Genomic DNA, 18,179 nt, shown 5'->3' on the forward strand with positions numbered 1-18,179 from the left:
CCTTCATGCTTCTCCACCAATAGTGTTGCTTCAAGTCCTTATATATTTTGGTGGATCCCGGATGAACTGAATACTTGGAACTATGAGCTTCCATCATTAATTCTTGTCAAAGACCATCAACATTAGGAACACACAATTGTCCTTGCAACCGCAGAACACTATCACCAGTGCCAATAGTAAATGAAGTGTACTCACCCCTTTCCATTCCATCTCTCAGCTTTGCCAAAAGTTCATCATCATATTGCTTGGATTTTATCCTTTCCACCATGTCAGACCGTGATAGTGTGATTCCCACTAACTCCCCATCTTCAGTTTCATCAAGTCTGACCCCAAGACTAGCAAGTCTTCAAATTTCCCTTCGTATAGGCATGTCATGTGCATACAAATAAGCTAACGTGGCCATAGAACTCCTACTCAAAGCATCAGCAACCACATTAGCCTTACCAGGATGATACAAAATGTTCAAGTCATAATCTTTTAACAACTCTAACCACCTCCTATGTCTGAGATTCAAATCTCGCTATTTGAAGATGTATTGCAAGCTTTTATGGTCAGTATAAAAATCACAATGCTCACTATGCAAATAATGACGCCAAATTTTCAAGGCAAATACCACGGCAGCCAACTCCAAGTCGTGAGTCGGGTAATTCTTCTCATGCTTCTTTAACTGTCGCGAATCATAAGCAATCACCTTACCGTTCTGCATTAATACACAACCCAAACCAATTCTGGAAGAATCACAATACACCACATATCCACCAGACCCAGAAGGTAAAGTCAAAATAGGAGCCAAAGTCAACTTTGTCTTAAGTTCTTGGAAACTCTTTTCACAAGCTTTGGACCACTGAAACTTAGCACTCTTCTGTGTCAATTTAGTCAATGGAAAGGCTATTGATGAAAAGCCTTCCACAAACTTTCGGTAATAATTTTCCAAACCCAAGAAACTACGAATTTCCGTCGCACTAGTTGGTCTAGGCCAATCCTTAACCGCTGAAATTTTCTGAGGGTCTACTTTAATGCCGTCACCAGTCACCACATGACCTAAGAAAGCCACAAACTCAAGCCAGAATTCTCACTTAGAGAATTTTGCGTAAAGATCGTTCTCCTCAAGTGATTTGCATGATCCTCGTGACTTTTAAAATACACCAAAATATCATCAATAAACACAATAATGAGGCGGTCTAGATAAGGCTTAAACACACGATTCATCAAATTCATGAATGTAGCAGGCGCATTAGTCAACCTAAAGGGCATGACTAGAAATTCAAAGTGCCCATAACGAGTACGAAAAGCAGTTTTCAGGATATCCTTTTCCTTTATCTTCAATTGGTGATACCTAGACCTCAAGTAAATCTTTGAAAAGAACTTAGCACCCTGAAGTTGGTCAAATAGATCATCTATCCTAGGCAAAGGATATTTATTCTTAATGGTCACTTTATTAAGTTGACGGTAATCAACACACATCCTAAGGGAACCATCTTTCTTTCTAACAAACAAGACTGAAGCACGCCAAGGTGAGGAACTTGGTTGGATGAAACCTTTATCCAACAAGTCCTTCAACTGATCCTTTAACTCCCTTAGCTCCGCTGGAGCCATATGATAAGGTGGAATAGAAATAGGTTGGGTGTGGGGAATAACATCAATCCCAAAATCAATAACCCTATCAGGAGGGATACCAGGGAGATCTTCGGGAAACACTTTGGGATAATCACTAACTATGGGAACAGATGCAAATTCAGGTACTACGACTTTTGTATCATTAAAAGAAACCAAATGGTAAATCCACCCCTTAGTAATCATCTTATAAGCCTTAAGATAAGAAAAAAATCTACCCCTTGGCTTAGCGATTTCACCCTCCCACACGATAACAGGCTCATCGGGAAAGGAAAAATGAACTAACTTATGGAGACAATCCACATTAGCATAACACGCGGACAACCAGTCCATCCCCATAATTACATCAAAATCGCCATCTCAAGTTCATACAAATTAGCCACGGTCTCACGTTCCTTAATCACAATAACAGAATTTCTATACACTTTAGAAGCAATAACAGGAACACCAGAAGGTGTATCAACAGCAAAAGGTTCCAACAAAGGTTTGAGTTTCATACCCATATTAAGAGCAAAATAAGGGGTTACATAGGATAAATTTGAACCCGGATCAATCAATGAGTAACATCATGACAGATGGTAACCCATAAAGTCGAGTTGTCCCTCCTTACAAGTCAACCCATAAAGTCGAGTTGTCCCTCCACCAGAAGTATTAGCAACTTCCTTTCCTTTACCGTTATTACGAGCATTTTGATTATTATTGTTAGCATTACCAGCAGGCGGATTTTTAGCAGATGCAGAAGCAGGCGAATCATTCTTTTGGTTATTCATAGCAGCCATCTCACGTAGTCACTTTCTGTATTCCCTCTTAATGTGGCCTCTAATCCCACAATGACGATAGATACGTTTTTCCCACACTGGCGGACGACTACTTCCCTATGAAAACTTACTATTATTATTATTATTATTATTTTTCTGGCCTTGCCTACTAGAAGGCACACTAGCATGGGAATAAGAACCAGACTGAGTAGGTGCAGAATACCCTCTCTTCTGCCCTCCATTATAGTTGTTACCACTAAAACCACCCGCAGATCGGGTCTTTTTGTTCTGGTCTCGATCCACCCTCTCCTCGTTTTTCCAACTCTCCTGCTGTTCAGCAAACCCAACCAGAGATGAGAAAGTGCAAGTAGGAGACATAGCAACAGCAGCACATGCACACTTGATACGTGGTACCAAGCATTTAACAAAACCAGTCAACTAATGCTTTTTAGTCGGAATCATGTATAAAGCATACTTTGACAAACGGGTGAACTCCAAACTATACTCACGAACCGACTTGTTGCCCTGTTCCAGCTTTTCAAATTTCGTAGCCATAGAAAATCTCTCCTCATTAGACAAAAACCTTTCCATGAATGCCTCTTCAAATTCAGCCCACGCCGGAGCTAAAGCAGTGTTACCCCTTTCAGACTCCCATATCTCAAACCATGCGTGAGTAACATCCTTCAACTGATAAGAAGCAAGCCTCACAGCTTCAGAATCCTGGGCATCCATTGCCCTCAATTCCTTGAAGGTCTCATCTAAAAAAATGTTGGGGGTCATCCACCTCTCGTGACCCGAAGAACTCTGGTGACTTCAAGTCGAGGAATTGCTTAAGTCTGCCTCCACCGTGAGGTCCCACACCTCCACGCTGCTGCTAAGCCGCAACCAATGCAGTCAACATTTGAATAGCCGTTTGCATAGTACCAATCTCTGGCACACCCACAATAGGAACAGCAGGAGTAGGCGGTGCTTGATTCCCAACATTGTTTCCATTACCAGCATTCGCGCCCCCAAGATTTCGATTAACTCCCGCGGGGCGTCCTCGATTACCATTTTTGGATCGCGTCAGATCCATTTCTGCAAGGCACGTATTAACGAGCGAATTATAATGATCCTAAAAGGACTTTAAGCTCTACAACAAAATCTAGAATCAAGAAGAATAGGAAACACCTATGAATGCCCTGGGATTTCTCAGTCATGCAGGTGATCAAGTTGCAAAAAGAAAAATCCACTAGACACAGCTCCACAGACACCGACAATAATCCTAGGATGTATTTAAACCTAGGCTCTGATACCAAGCTTGTCACGCCTCAAAACCCACTCCAGACGTGACCGGTATCCGACGTCATGAACAACATCAGAAGAACCTAAAAGATACACAATGACACTTGAACCCGCCAAGTTCAATAATCACCTCCACCAGTTTATAAAATAAATTTAAACAAGTCATGATGTAAGAAAACAATCAGCGAAAGTCTTTATAATTTTAAATAATTCAACCAAAAACATGATAGTGTGCCCGAAAGTGTTAAACAACAACTCTTCTTCTACCCACATTCGAATGTACACTAAGGAGCTTCTAAAAATAAGGAATAAGCGTCTAACTCATCGGGACACAGCCCGAAAAATAATATAAATAAATGGAATCCATAATTGGGGAGTCCCACGAACAAGTATGTGGGCTCACCAAATCAGCAGCATCAGCAAATTCTCCTAAACGTTCTGAATGTCACGAACCTGCTCTTTTTCGTTACCTAACATACCATAAAAAACAATAATGGTATGCGTGAGTACTTCGTACTTAGTGAATGCCTCGGGAACAATAAGTGATATGAAAATAAAGTGTAATAACATATAAAGAAATCAGTTATGAGGATAGCATGACACAACATGGAAACAATTATTCAGCTTGTTTATCTCAATGAAAGACAATTATCAAAACAGGTTATAAAGTCCTTGTCAAGTTCCAACCTCCAAATATGACATTTAAGTTGATCATGATTATTAACAACAGTTACATTAAAAGATAGGAATATCACACTTGTCGATACAGGCCCAAAAATCAATTATAACGAAGGGATCACCTTTAAGGTTCCCTAATCATAGCAGTGCGTCACACCGGAGTATGAAATTCAATGGTGGCTATCCTTCCTCCCGAATAGCTAGGCATAATCACACCCCAGGTAGCGAACCCAGAAGTGGCCACTCTTCCTCCCGAATGGGTAGGCATTATCACGCTAAGATCCATAGTGGCTACCCTTCCTCCTGAGTATCTAGGCAAAACACAACAACCAGTTTTTATAGCATGGAAGCCAATTCATAATTCATTTGTAATGTAGTCATATCATCAATTGCCATTAAGGTTCATTATGCCATATTGAAAGAATAAGTCATTCCAATCAATGTTTTGAAAACGTTTAACTTCTTTACGAAAGATTTCCATGTCCTAATTCATCAATGAAAATATCATTTCCAACCCTTAACCATCATTATTAAGCATCTCTTATAGAGGAAAACATTCATAATATCATACACATATATAGGGTTTGTTACAATCTAGGTTTAATGTGAGTTTGTCCCCCCACACACATCAACCACCATTTAGACATGAATTAGAGTTCAAGAAACATGAAAATGTTACTTTTCTTTTCATTCATTAAAGAACCTTGAATGAAATTTATACTTCCAACAATAGTTTCAAAAGGTGATTTTCATTCAAAATAAGTTTTCAAAGAGAGAGACATACCTTAATATGTTAAACAAAGTTTAACAATTCACTTTTCTAATGAAGAACACCCAAAACCCTAGCTTGAGTCACTTTGAGAAGGATTACTTTGCAAACCCTAGGTTTTTGTTACAAGAATTATGTTAAGAATCATGGGTTTGATGCTAGGATGGATTAATAATGATAAAGATGTTCTTACCTTTGAGTTGAAGACTTGGAGGAATGGTTTTCGTTCTTAGGATTTTTCAGAAAGTGAAGGAATGAATAAAATAACTGAATTATTTATAATTTTTTGGTGAAACAATTGACGTTACGGTAGCGTGTTACAGTCCCGTAACGCGTGTTACAGACTGTAACACCTCACCGTAACGTGACCAAAATTTCCAGAATGTTTGGTGAAAAATGTTGACATTACGGTATGGTGTTACAGTCCGTAACGCCTCACCGTAACGTGGACCAAAATTCCAGCAAAGATAGGCTTCAGTAAAATGGGCATAACTCTTTGTACGTAACTTTTCTTGTCCTGGGCGACCTACCGTTGGAAAGTTATTTCAAAGGTCTACAACTTTCATCAAAGAGGCGTTTCCAAATTCTCAACACATTTTCACGAAAATCGCTTAGAAGACAGACCTACTGAAACTTAGGCGAGATTAAGAGCCCTTAAGAACTTCACTAGTTGGTTTGACTTCAAAACAACTACCTTCCACCCGAATTCATCCCGAATGGATTCATATAGATAAAATATCATCTTAACACTAGAGTTTTACACATTCACGCCTAGTTCAAGTTTACGGGGTGTTACAATTAAATAACATATACTAATCACATAAACATAAACTTAAGCACATAAAATAATAAAAATAACTACATGAGAGGCCATTTACATTTTCTGAGTGCAGCCTAGGTCGAAAATGGTGTTGAGAAGATTCTTTTTCTCCAAAGCTCAGTCACAAGCAAAGAGAAACCAAATTAAAATTTTAACTAATGAGTTCAATAAGTTAAAGGTTCCAGAGATCCCTAAGTATGTTGAATCTTTTTGCTCTGATTAGAGACTTTTTGGGTGTGTATACTTGTGTATGTCTATGTTGAAGTGAGATATGGGGTTCTTTATATAGATCCCCACTAAACGTTAACTTCGAGGTGTTACTAAGGGACTTTGAGGGGGAATTCTGTTGAATTCCCTCTCAAACCAATACTATCCAATGAAAATCGAGGATTCAAATTCAGAATGAGAAAAAAACAATTAAGGTTTGTACTCATTTTTTACCTTAGAAATGCAGAAAAGTAAGAAAGAGGAGGGTTAATACCTCGCTTGGTTGAATCACGGTTTAATGTTTGCCTCGATCAGCCATGCCAGGCCTGCGAAAAGCATAGTACGTCTGACTTGTTGCCATTTGCGGCTATGATGACGTGAGGAGAGAGGAAAAAAGGAGTGGCGGCTAGGGTTTCTGCAGGAGAAACCCTCTTCTACACGTGGAGAGGATGGTTAGCATATACATTGAGTGTATATGTTCGTGGAGAATGGGGAAATGGGCCAGGTCAGTCCTTATTGGGCTGGACCGGCCGAATATAAGAGGGAAGATAAGGTGGCCCAAAATTTATACATAGGGTCCTGTCCTTAAGATTCAGATAAGAAAAGAGTTCCAAACCTTTATGCTCCGTACAAGTGCTGCATACAAGTTCATATATATATATATATATATATATATATATAGATATAGATATGTATGTATACACGTATGTATATATATATGTATGTATACACGTATGTATATGTATATGTATGTATACACGTATGTATATATATACATGTATACACGTATCTATATGTATATATATATATATATATATATATATATATATATATATATATATATATATATATATATACATATGCATGTATGTATGTATGTATGTAATGTCATTTTTCACAAATAGCCCAAATTAAAAGGTGTCCATTAATTGAACATTCCAATTAGGGCCAAATTAACAATAATTACCCAATTACTTAATTTTAAAAAATGTCCATGTCCATAAAATGACTAATTTTGCAAAATATAGCCTAATTGACTTAAATCATGCAATTGGCCATTTTCATCATTGCCATAATTACCACATAGCAAATAAATTTAAATGTAACCATAATTAAGCACATATGCAATATGATATATAACTTGTAGAATTGAGAGGTAAAAATATTATTTTATTTAATTAATCAATTTTATTGAGTCAACGGAGTAAAATATTTGTCAATAATTAGCAATTAATTGAATAATTATTTTGAACTATTTTTTATTTAATCTAGACAAATACTTTAATATTAATGAAAAAATATGCAAAGTATTTTTAAATGACTTACAATATATGTTTGAACTCATTTTTCCAAATAAAATGGAAAAATATTGTCGAAATAATTTTATAAAAATTATTTTGGTTTATAAAATACATATTCACTCTGTTTGAGATCCAAGAACTATGGGCAATTAAATAAAAATATTCGAGGGCAAAAATTAGGTGTCAACAATGACATAATAACAACTTTAACAAGTATAAATTATTATAGAGGCAAGCATCTAAGTCGCATATCAAATACGTTGAACAGATAAGCTTAAACTACTGGACTAATTCTAAATAGATAAACATCATGTCGTTGCTACTAAATAAATTATACGGAAAAATGGGTTGTTTAGCCCACATCTTTTACCTGTCTTCATGTGTAAGGCATCTGTCTAACCCGCACGGTGAGGTGCATCAACTACCCGTCTTACCCGATAAGCGCTCAGCATTGTCGAGTCACAATCTACTAATGAAATAAGATGCCAACCTAAGAGAAGATACGTGGAATCATTAGATAAATGTCTTGCTCACAAGTAATACAGTGCAAATAATAAACAAGTATTACAACTGCTAAATTAGTTATTTCAAATATCAAGTACTGTTGAATAAGCACGCGCAATCAACAACAGATAATAACATGTTCAACTATCATCCACTGTTATTTTTATCATATCATGACATTCATAGCCAATCTCACTCATTTGAACATAATCAAATTATTGGCATAGCTCATGTGAGTTTTGATGATTGACAAAAGCGAATGAAGAAAAGCAAGTAAACCAAGATATGCAAAAGTGAACAAGTACATGAGACATGAGGAAGGAGTGTGTGAGTTGATTGAATCAACTCATAAGAAAGATACAGACACAGAGCATGATGAATGAAATAGGTCTGTAAACTTGTTACATCATCCTATCTTACAAGCAGGCTTAAAACTTATCCAAAAGAATGAACGAGATTTGGTTGATGAAACAAGTCCATGAACATGTTCCATCTCAGACCGTGTAGAGATTCAGAGACGAACAAACCAAAAGGATGAAATAAGTTCGTAAGCATATTCTAGATCACAGCCCTACTCGAAGTAGGATTTATGTTTTATGGTAAAGAATTGGCGGTCAAGATTTGCAGGATTCCTTGCCATAATTATCAAGATACTTCAGACTCATACAAGGATAATGAAGCCACATGAAAAGGCAAGACTCCTAAGTCCACTAAAACCTTATTATAGCTAACAGGCCGATTCACAAAGGGTTTAGGTTTTGACGACTGCTACGCACTCAATGCTATATATACTCAAGTCCTACCAAGAAGAACGTTTGCACATTTATGAAGAAAGAAAAGAAGATTATTGAGAAACACTGTTGATGCAATAACTAGAGGGTTCTGATTACTGAAGTGCCACCTAATACAACGAAGAAGATTGAAGTTGTTTCATGGAGTTTATGTGTTACAGTTCTTGAGTCTATTTTTGTGTATTAGGTTTGTTTATGGAGTTGTACCTTTATCCGCTTTCCTAGAAGCATAAATCATAGGTATAAATTGTTAGTCAAATTCAAATTCAAGCTGTGATAACTTGAAGGGTGTTTACTAGTCTAGGGAGGTTTGTGAGATAGGAATTAGAGGTTAGTTTCTAGGTTACAGAATTAGTAACTTGAATTTGCATAGGTTCACAGTTGTAGTGGACTTTAGGAAAATCCTACAGAGGTGTAGGTCATGGTTTTTTCACCCAAGTGAGGCAGGTGGTTTCCACGTAAAATTATTGTGTCTTTTACTTTATTGTTCTTTATTATTCTGCAAATGCTAGCATGGAACATGTAGAGTAACATGTTCTATCCTATAGGCGAAAATCTAATATTGACTAGGATATAACATAGGGCGTGCAACACAACAAGTGGTATCCGAGCAGGCTTTCTTTAAAAGGTTGACACCTCAAGAAAGAAACATAATGAATATTGCACCACCTCTTGAACACAGTGAAGGTATTCTCCTAGAAGACCACCACTGTTCAACGTACAATATCATGGATGGTTGAAAGCGCGCATGGAGGATCATCTACAAGCTGAAGATTACGAACTGTTGAACAGGGTTATTAGGACCAAAATATCCCATGAAGAAGGCTGATGATGGAACATAAGTGAAGAAGGAAAAGAGAGAGTATGTGGAAAGTGATTACAAAATGCTGGAAAAGAATGCAAAAGCCAATAATGTCTTGACCTATGGTCTTGGACAAGATGAATACAATAGGATCTTAGGTTGTACGACTGCCAAACAAATGTAAGATGCCCTGAAGAATGCTCATGAAGGAACTATTCAAGTAAGAAAGTTTAGGGCCATGTTGGCAACTGACTTTGAGAATTTCAAAATGAAGCACATAGAGTCAACCTCTAAGATGTTTACCAGATACACCTCCATCGCAAATGAGTTGGCCTCACTTGGAAAAGCTATCACCACGGAAGACTCCGTGGACAAAATCTTAAGAACCACTCCAAAAGCTTTTAAGATGAAAGTCACTGCCATAAGGGACGCAAAAGACATCGAAACCATATATATGGACGAACTGGTAGGGAATCTGAAGACCTTTAAGATGGATATGGAGGATTCCAATAAAGAGGAAACAAGCAAAGGAAAGTCCCTGACATTCAAAAGCACTAGAACAAATGATGAGGACGAATTAGACTTGATCACCAAAAACTTCAAGAAGTTGCTCAAAAGGGCAAAACAAGTTGGAAGTTCAAACACATCTGAAAAGGGAAGGGGAGTTGAAAAACAACAAGCTTGAGGATTTTTCAAGTGCAAGAAAACTGATCACATGATTAGGGATTGTCCACTATGGGAAATAGAATGTAAGCAAGAAAGAGCTGAGAAAGAAAGGAAGAAGGAACCAGTTCATGTCAAGACAAACAAAGAGGTAGGGAAGGCTATGGTAGCAGCCTGTGTTTCAGATAATGAGTCAGAGAAAGAAGGTGATCACTCAACACTCATAGCAATCGAGGAATCAAGCCTTAACCAAAAAGAGTACTTACTTGTAAGAGTTCAAAATTTAAAAGACAAGCTGAATATCCTCTCTAAGAAAAGGACCATGTCATTAATGATCACCCTCCTTGAAGAACATCATGACATGAGCATAAAAAGAGTCGATTCATTCAATGCTCTATCTAGTGTGAAGAACAAATCCATGGAGGTTAAAGTTAATAAGGAAAAGGTTGAAAAGTAAAATTGGTCTTTAAAGGAACATGTTACTCAACAAAGCTCTACCATTTGACTCTCAAATCTGAATTCATCAAGCTAACCACCAAGACCAGATCTGTTGAGATTAGTGATAAACAACTTAGACGCCCAGTGAACATGAAGCGTAAGAAAGGAAATCTGAAAGGCGCAAAAAAAAAAAAACTAGGTCTGATAGTAGGTCTAAAACAGGTTGAACGAACAGGTCTCCAGGAAACTTGCCAAAGTGGACAAAAAAGGAGTTAATTCATCCCATCGATCAGCGGAAAGGACCTAAGCTATCATGGGCGCTTAAGACTAACGTTTGACTGTTTTGCAGGGATGAGTGAGAGAAGAAAATATGCAAAGAGAAGAAGGACAAGATGATAGGGGGAACATATCCTAGAATTTTCTAAGAAAAGTAAAATCCTTGAAAAGAAAAAAAGGAGGAAAACAAAAACAAGTATTCCTGTAATAAAGTGCAAAAAGGGTCATGGATGGAGTAATAGAAAAGTAAACAATATTCAACTCAGTTTTATACATTCACTTTTATGTCATGTATCATGATAGATAACCCTCTATTGAATTCTATTGATTGTTGAATGTCACAGAAAGTGGCATGGATGTTGAGATGTGCAAGGATTCATCAAAGAAGGGTATGCTCACCAGTCTTGTGTTTTAAGTAAATGTGCAGACCATGTAACAGTAGCATTTTATATCTTTAAGCCAAAAACAAAGTGTGCAGCCTTCATTATCCATAGAATTTTTTTTCTTAAGAATGACCTTTTTAGAAATTATCAAGTCAATCACTTTCCTCTTCTCCTACACGATCTAAATTGCCTTGAAACAAGTAACCCACTCACCTCCAGCACTAAATCTCTCCCTTCCTACTTAAACCATTGAAACCACCCCGTGCACTATCTCTGAGTTTCAAAATCTCACCATCACAAGATTATTCTCAAAAGAAGAAGTACAACCTCCTTTAACTCTTAAATGGAATGACAATCATCAACTCCCTCTATCCCTCAAAATGCTCAAACGACTACTCTAATCATCCTCAACCCCATAACCACCACCACCAACACAATGCCTAACCCAAGGATCTCTAAATCATCCAACACTGAAACACCCACTAGAAAGGGTCAAATTCCTAACCCACAAAATTAAAACCCTAGGAAAACCAAAGCTAGAGAATTTCGCACGGATGAACTAATATTCTATGATGATTCCCAATTCGCCCATCGTTAATAGTCTTTTCTGACCATTCTGATATTCTTGAAACATCCGGTGATCTCTTTGGAGTACAAGACCACTAGAACAGATTTCACTAGCCATTGTTCTAAAAATCATAGTAGTAAAGAGATAGGAGTGGCTCATGTGGTAAAATCCATTGAGGAATTAGTGGCTGAACAGGAGAAGGCAGAGGAAGAAATCAATGAAGCATGCAGAAAGGGGGAAAGCTGCGAAAAAAACACTGAGGGAGCGGAGTCTTTTTTAGGAACAAATGATGTTGAAGATAGAGCAAGTGTTACTGGAGTTGGAAACAGGACAAGGGTGGTGGAGGACTTGGTGGAAATGATAAAATCTATAGAAGAAATGGTGGTTGAGGTATTGGAGAGTCTGGGAGAAAGTGATGTAAGAGAAATTAAAATAGATCAAAATCATGAACCCTCAGTTGGTGCGCCAGAAGAACCACAAAAATCAAATATTGAGGTGTCCATAGAAAAAGTTGATGAACCTGGTCAATCAACAGAAAAGGATCCTTCGCTTGATCAATCATCTCAACCTGTTCCAGAAGAAGTAAGTACTAAAAAAGGAAATAATAATGACGATGATTTGCTTATTACTAAGTTTGTTGTAAAGGAAGTCAGGACTAGGCTCAGAAAGGCATCTGGTAAGCCTGTTCTAAAGCTTAAAGAGGAAATGGATAAGGAAGAAAAATCCTCAACTGTATGAAAGATCCCACATACCACAGGACAAAAGAGAAAAGCTGAGGAAGAGCTGAAAGAGGCAGTGGAGGCTAGCAAAAGAAGCAATGCTCCAAGTACCAGGGTTACTAAGCCTGTGTTAGCATCCATGACTAAATCAGCTGATGAAGAAGAGGTTGCTGAGAGGGAAAGAAAAAGAAATGGTAAGGACGTGGTCACCTCAAAGTCAAGACCAAGTGTAACAAAGAAAAAAGTGAGAAGATCTGGTTCAGTAAAGGAAAAAATGGAGTATAAATTGGTGGATGAGTCAACTGAAAGTGAAAAAGATGAATCTTCTGAGTTAGAAGACTAAGACTTCAAGGACATTGATAACTATTATGACTCTGAGGATTTAAAAGATCCATCCAATAGGAGAATCCTGATGATCAAAAGGCAATCAATTCTAAGAGGAAGGATAATTATTGTTCATGGAGGACATGAAATGGTCACACTCTTGTAAAATATTGATCACCAAGGATGGAGTAATATATTCCTTCCAAGAGACGTGAACAGGAAGATGTGCAAGGAGCATGTTACTGGGTTCTATGTCAATGCAATTTTTAAGGGTGAGCAACTCATTAACACTGTGTTGGAGTGCTGAATGCACAGAAGTTGGGAGAAATTCTGCATGTGCCCTCTGAGGGATGGGCAAGGCATGCAAAGAATAAATGGCCATCACTTTAAGGGAAGTGTTGTGGATATGACATCGAATAACCCAGCTATCATAAAGCATAAGAGGGTTTTAGACAGAGAGATGCCAAAGCTTTATCAACTGTACTTCGAAGTGGTTCATCGCATGATAGTTCCTAGAAAGGAAGAAAGGGCAAAGGAAAGCTTCTTGGACATAGCACTCATGGCGCTTCTTGACACTGGCACCCAAATGAATTTGCCCAGTCTCATGATTCAACATATGCAGAGGATCTCTTTATAGGAGAACAAAGCTCATGGGCAGGCATATGGATTCTGGTTAGCTGAAGTGTTTGATTACTTCAAAGTGCCCATTCAAGTCTGGCAGTATCAGATAACGAAGAAAGCTATTGGTAGTGTGGATTAGGTCAATCAACCAGTTCCAGTAGATGATATTGAAGAAGAGATGCAAATCATGAGGGATCAGCTTGCAGCCAAAGAGGCTGAGTGTGTAGCACTGGAATAGATGCATCACTATGAATTGTGTATGCTGCATGCAAAGTATGAATGTGAGAACGGGGTCCTACATGCTCAGCTAGTATCTCTAGAGACAGCACTGGATAAGGAGAGGGAAGAAAATACAAAGAACATTCAGGCCTTGGTTGCATCCCTACTAATGATCCCTCTTCCACCTCCAAACCATCCTTCTAATCTTTCCTGGTACCCATTGTGTTCAGTCCATCTCATTTTTTTTTGCTTCCTTATTGGTATGTATGTTTGTCTAATCACTTGGATAATGTTCTTAATTACTGATGATGGAATGTAGTTTACTCTCTTATATTTCTATGCTATTTTGGTGCTTACAATATTCAAGACAGATAAAATTTGAGCAAGGTTTTATCATGTGTACATTTGATTGCCCTAGTCGCCATGAATTTTATATTGCTTAATGCTTAACTTAACTGGACAACTTTTTAATGATGCCAAAAAGGGAAATACCGTACTGTGTAATGTGTATGACTAACCTGGTTTAAGTTCTAAGACAGACTGTTCATTCATAATGTTCATTTGTTTAGAATATAAGTTGTTTCAAACAGGTTAGACAGTTGCTGAGTTTGTCTTCATCAAAGGGGGGAATTTGTTAGCATAACTCATGTGAGTTTTGATGATTGAGAAAAGAAAATGAAGAAAAAGCAAGAAAACTAGGATATGCAATAGTGAGCAAGTACAGAAGATAGGGGGAAGGAGTGTGTAAGTTGATTGATCAATTCAGAAGAAAGATACAGACACAGAGCATGATGAATGAAACATGTCTGTAAACATGTTGCATCACCCATTTCAGAAGCAGTCTTAAAGCTGACGCAGAAGAATGAACAAGAGTTGGTTGATGAAACAAGTCCATGAACATGTTCCATCTCAGACAGTGCAGAGATTCAGAGATGGACAAACCAAGAGGATGAAATAGGTTTGTAAATGTATTCCAAATCACAATCCTACTCGGAGTAAGATTTTTTTTTATGGTGAAGACTTAGCGGTCAAGATTTGCAGTATTCCTTGCCATAATTATAAACATACTTCATACTCCTACAAGGACAATGAAGCCGCATAGAAAGGCAAGAAGCCTAAGTCAACTAAAACCCTATTACAACTAATAGGCCGATTTACAAAGGGTTCAGGTTATGACGACTGCTGCGCACTCAATGCTATATATATCCAAGTCCTACCAAGAAGAAAGTTTGCACATTCATAAAGAGAGAAAATCAGAATATTAAGCAACACTGTTGATGCAGTAACTAGAGGTTTCTGATTACTGATGTGCTACCTAATACAAAGAAGATGATTGAAGAAGTTATTTCATAGAGTTTATGTGTTACAGTTCTTGAGTCTAGTTTTGAGTATTAGGTTTTTTTATCGAGTTGTACCTTTATCCGCTTTCATAGAAGCATAAATCTTGGGTATAAATTGTTAGTCAAATTCAACTTCAAGTTGGGATAACTTGAAGAGTACTAGTTTAGGGAGATTAGTGAGATAGGAATTAGAGGTTAGTTCCTAGGTTACATAGTTTGTAACTTGAATTTGCATAGGTTCACAGTCGTAGTGGAGTTTGGAAAAAATCCTACAAAGACGTAGGTTGTGGTTTTTCACCCTTGTGAGCCGGGTGGTTTCAATGTAAAATTGTTGTGTCTTTTACTTTACTCTACTTTATTATTCTGTAAACACTAGCGTGGAACAACAGGGTAACATATTCTATCCTATAGGCAAAAATCTAGTTTTGACTAGGATAGAACGTAGGACGTGCAGAACAATGCAAATGTAAACCTCTTTTTAAATATACTAAAATAATTAGCAAATGTGAATTTAAAACACAAATGTATTCAACAAGTGGTATTTTCAAACCAAATCTTAAAACATAAATACAAATGAAAATAATTTATTCAAAACAAATAACAATTTTGATACAATACTTTATAAAAGCAAATTGAAATATCTATCCAAATCACCATTCATGTTTTAATCATCAACATAATTTTTTATAAACTTATAACATCTGTATCAAGTGTCATTCCATCAACAAATTTCAAACAAAATTTTCTTACTAATAATTTATTTATAAAATCAAATGACACTTCATATGCAATAATACTTTTAACACATGGTGACATCTCTACCGGTTTATCCCCACAATCATTGATGCAAATTTACTAACGATCACACATACTGATTTGAATTATGCATTTAGAGAAAAATCCCTTAAGAAGAGTAAGCCTAACTTACTTCAAGTACTCGGAGCTCCAAACGTAATACTACGACAGCCCAACTTCTTTCTCAACCCTCCAACATCCTCAATACATCTAAATATGCTTCAATCCGCCTGTGTGAGCTCGCTCACATTGCCGGTCCCAAGCCCGGATAAAGGAGGAGGGTTGCCGAGGGTCAATCGGAAACAGCCTCCCTACCCAGGTAGGGGTAAGGCTGCGTACATCTTACCCTCCCCAGACCCCACTATTGTGGGATTACACTGGGTAGTGACCATGCTTCAATGCGTCTTGTTATATTCAACTACATTAATTATAATGGAGCTTGTCAGTATAAGTTCATACACTGCAACATAACCCATTTCGAGTTCACAATCAACCTCAGCCACCCAATCTCTTATTTTCCATTACTCTCATACTTTAGGTCGATTTGCTAACTACACTTGGTATTGACAACTCATTAGAGCCATTAGAATCATTGTCCAAATTATTCCTTAGCCCTAGGTTTCATCATCTCTTTTGCAAGACTCGCTTTAAGGTTCATCTCAAACTTCAAATCAAATTCATAAAATATCTACCCATACTCAACTACATCATGTATATGAGTTTCACGTGTCGAGATTACCTTTTTGAAGTCTAAACTTGAAAATCACATCTTTGGTGATTTTTGAGTTCTTGAAGATATCATGAAAACATCTAGTGATTTGTATGGACAAGTGGTGTTAGAATCCATATATGTTGAGTGAAATAAACTCAAATCCCCATTAATAACTTACTTGGTTGGCTGGACATAGTTGGAGCTAAAAGTCGCCTCCTTCAAGCTCCCCAACCTAACTCTTTTTTCAAAATTCAATTTTGTCTCGAATTGATCATTATATAGACCTGAAAATCTGGTGCTATGGCTATGCGTCGCATGGCCTGTGACAACACTGCTAATCTTTGATAAAATGGTCATAACTCCTTGTAGGAATGTCAAGTGATGAACAATTTGAACTGTTAGAAACTAGATTCGAAAGAGCTTTAATTTGATATATGGTACACACCATAACTCTTTGTGTACCATGAGTTATGTTCATTTAAAGTTAGGACTACTGTTCACTCATTCGAAACTTCTTCTTTTTTCATAGAGTAGTTTTCAACTTGGTTTGATACTTTGACCCTAGGATTCTGCTTAGACCCTAAATCTCTTTCAATATACATCGTATACTTATCATCAAGTCCACGTGATATATTGTGTATCATTCGCCCTTGTTCACATGCAAATTAAGGTAGTTAGCACGTGTAGAATTTCTTAATAGCCTTTAAATATTTTGAAAATTTTCAGGGGTGCTCCATTTAGTTTCCCTATACATATATTCCATGAACCATTTGAGATGATTTAGTTAAGTCATCACTTAATGCTTGTAACCTTTGGGATGTATTCTTGTAATCTTTCATGTATTTTGTGTCCTATAAATAAGGAATTCTTTGCTCCATGGGAGATATACATGAATTAAAAAAAGTTCTCTTCCTTTTCTATATCTCTTATTCATATTGCTCCTTTTTTTTCCCCCTAGAACGAAGATTTTATAAATAACTGAAATTGAAAGTAAATGCAATACTTTTGCAATAGGAATGAATATTTTCGTGTTTACGCCTTAAACTCCAGCAAATAGATTCATTCTGTGTCTGAGCAGAGTTTGCTTGGATAGTTACCCTATCACCATTTCATGTTCTTAAAAAATTGCTATGGTAGGAGGACATAATAATACAAGACTTAGGGGAGAAAAAGTACCCAAATACAGCGACCGTAAAATCAGATACCAAACTGAATATCGAATTTTATAAAAATAAAAAATGAGAGCGGACCGAAGTACTCAAAATTGAAATCAAAGAACCGAATTAATTTAGTTTAGTACTATTTTACGGTATTTATGCTCACTCCTACTTGGAGTCATCTGGTTCATCTAGAGAGTTATGCAAGAATTATAATATTGCAATTATAATATTAAATGAATAATATATATATTAATTTAGTCCTGACTAGTTTTTTTCTTCTTCCAGTTATTGCATTAAAAAAGAGATATACTATATATAAGCTAAAACAATATGTGTTTGACCTGAAGTTGAGTAAACTTAGATAAATTATTTACTTAATTTTTATCTTACATATTTCAGTCATGATAATGATTTTAGCTAATCTTAGTACGAA

General features: G+C 36.9%; 1 long non-coding RNA gene across 1 annotated transcript; it reads right to left on the minus strand.

Moving 5' to 3' along the window:
- Positions 1-7,469: 7,469 nt before the first annotated feature.
- Positions 7,470-17,115, minus strand: LOC132621114 (uncharacterized). Its single transcript, XR_009575419.1, has 3 exons — positions 16,765-17,115; positions 16,614-16,684; positions 7,470-7,921 (listed from the first exon to the last, which is right to left on the minus strand). It is a non-coding gene; the product is annotated as an uncharacterized LOC132621114 (long non-coding RNA).
- Positions 17,116-18,179: the final 1,064 nt, after the last annotated feature.

The sequence above is a fragment of the Lycium barbarum genome, chromosome 2 (assembly GCF_019175385.1).
Source record: "Lycium barbarum isolate Lr01 chromosome 2, ASM1917538v2, whole genome shotgun sequence".
Classification (NCBI taxonomy): Eukaryota; Viridiplantae; Streptophyta; class Magnoliopsida; order Solanales; family Solanaceae; genus Lycium; species Lycium barbarum.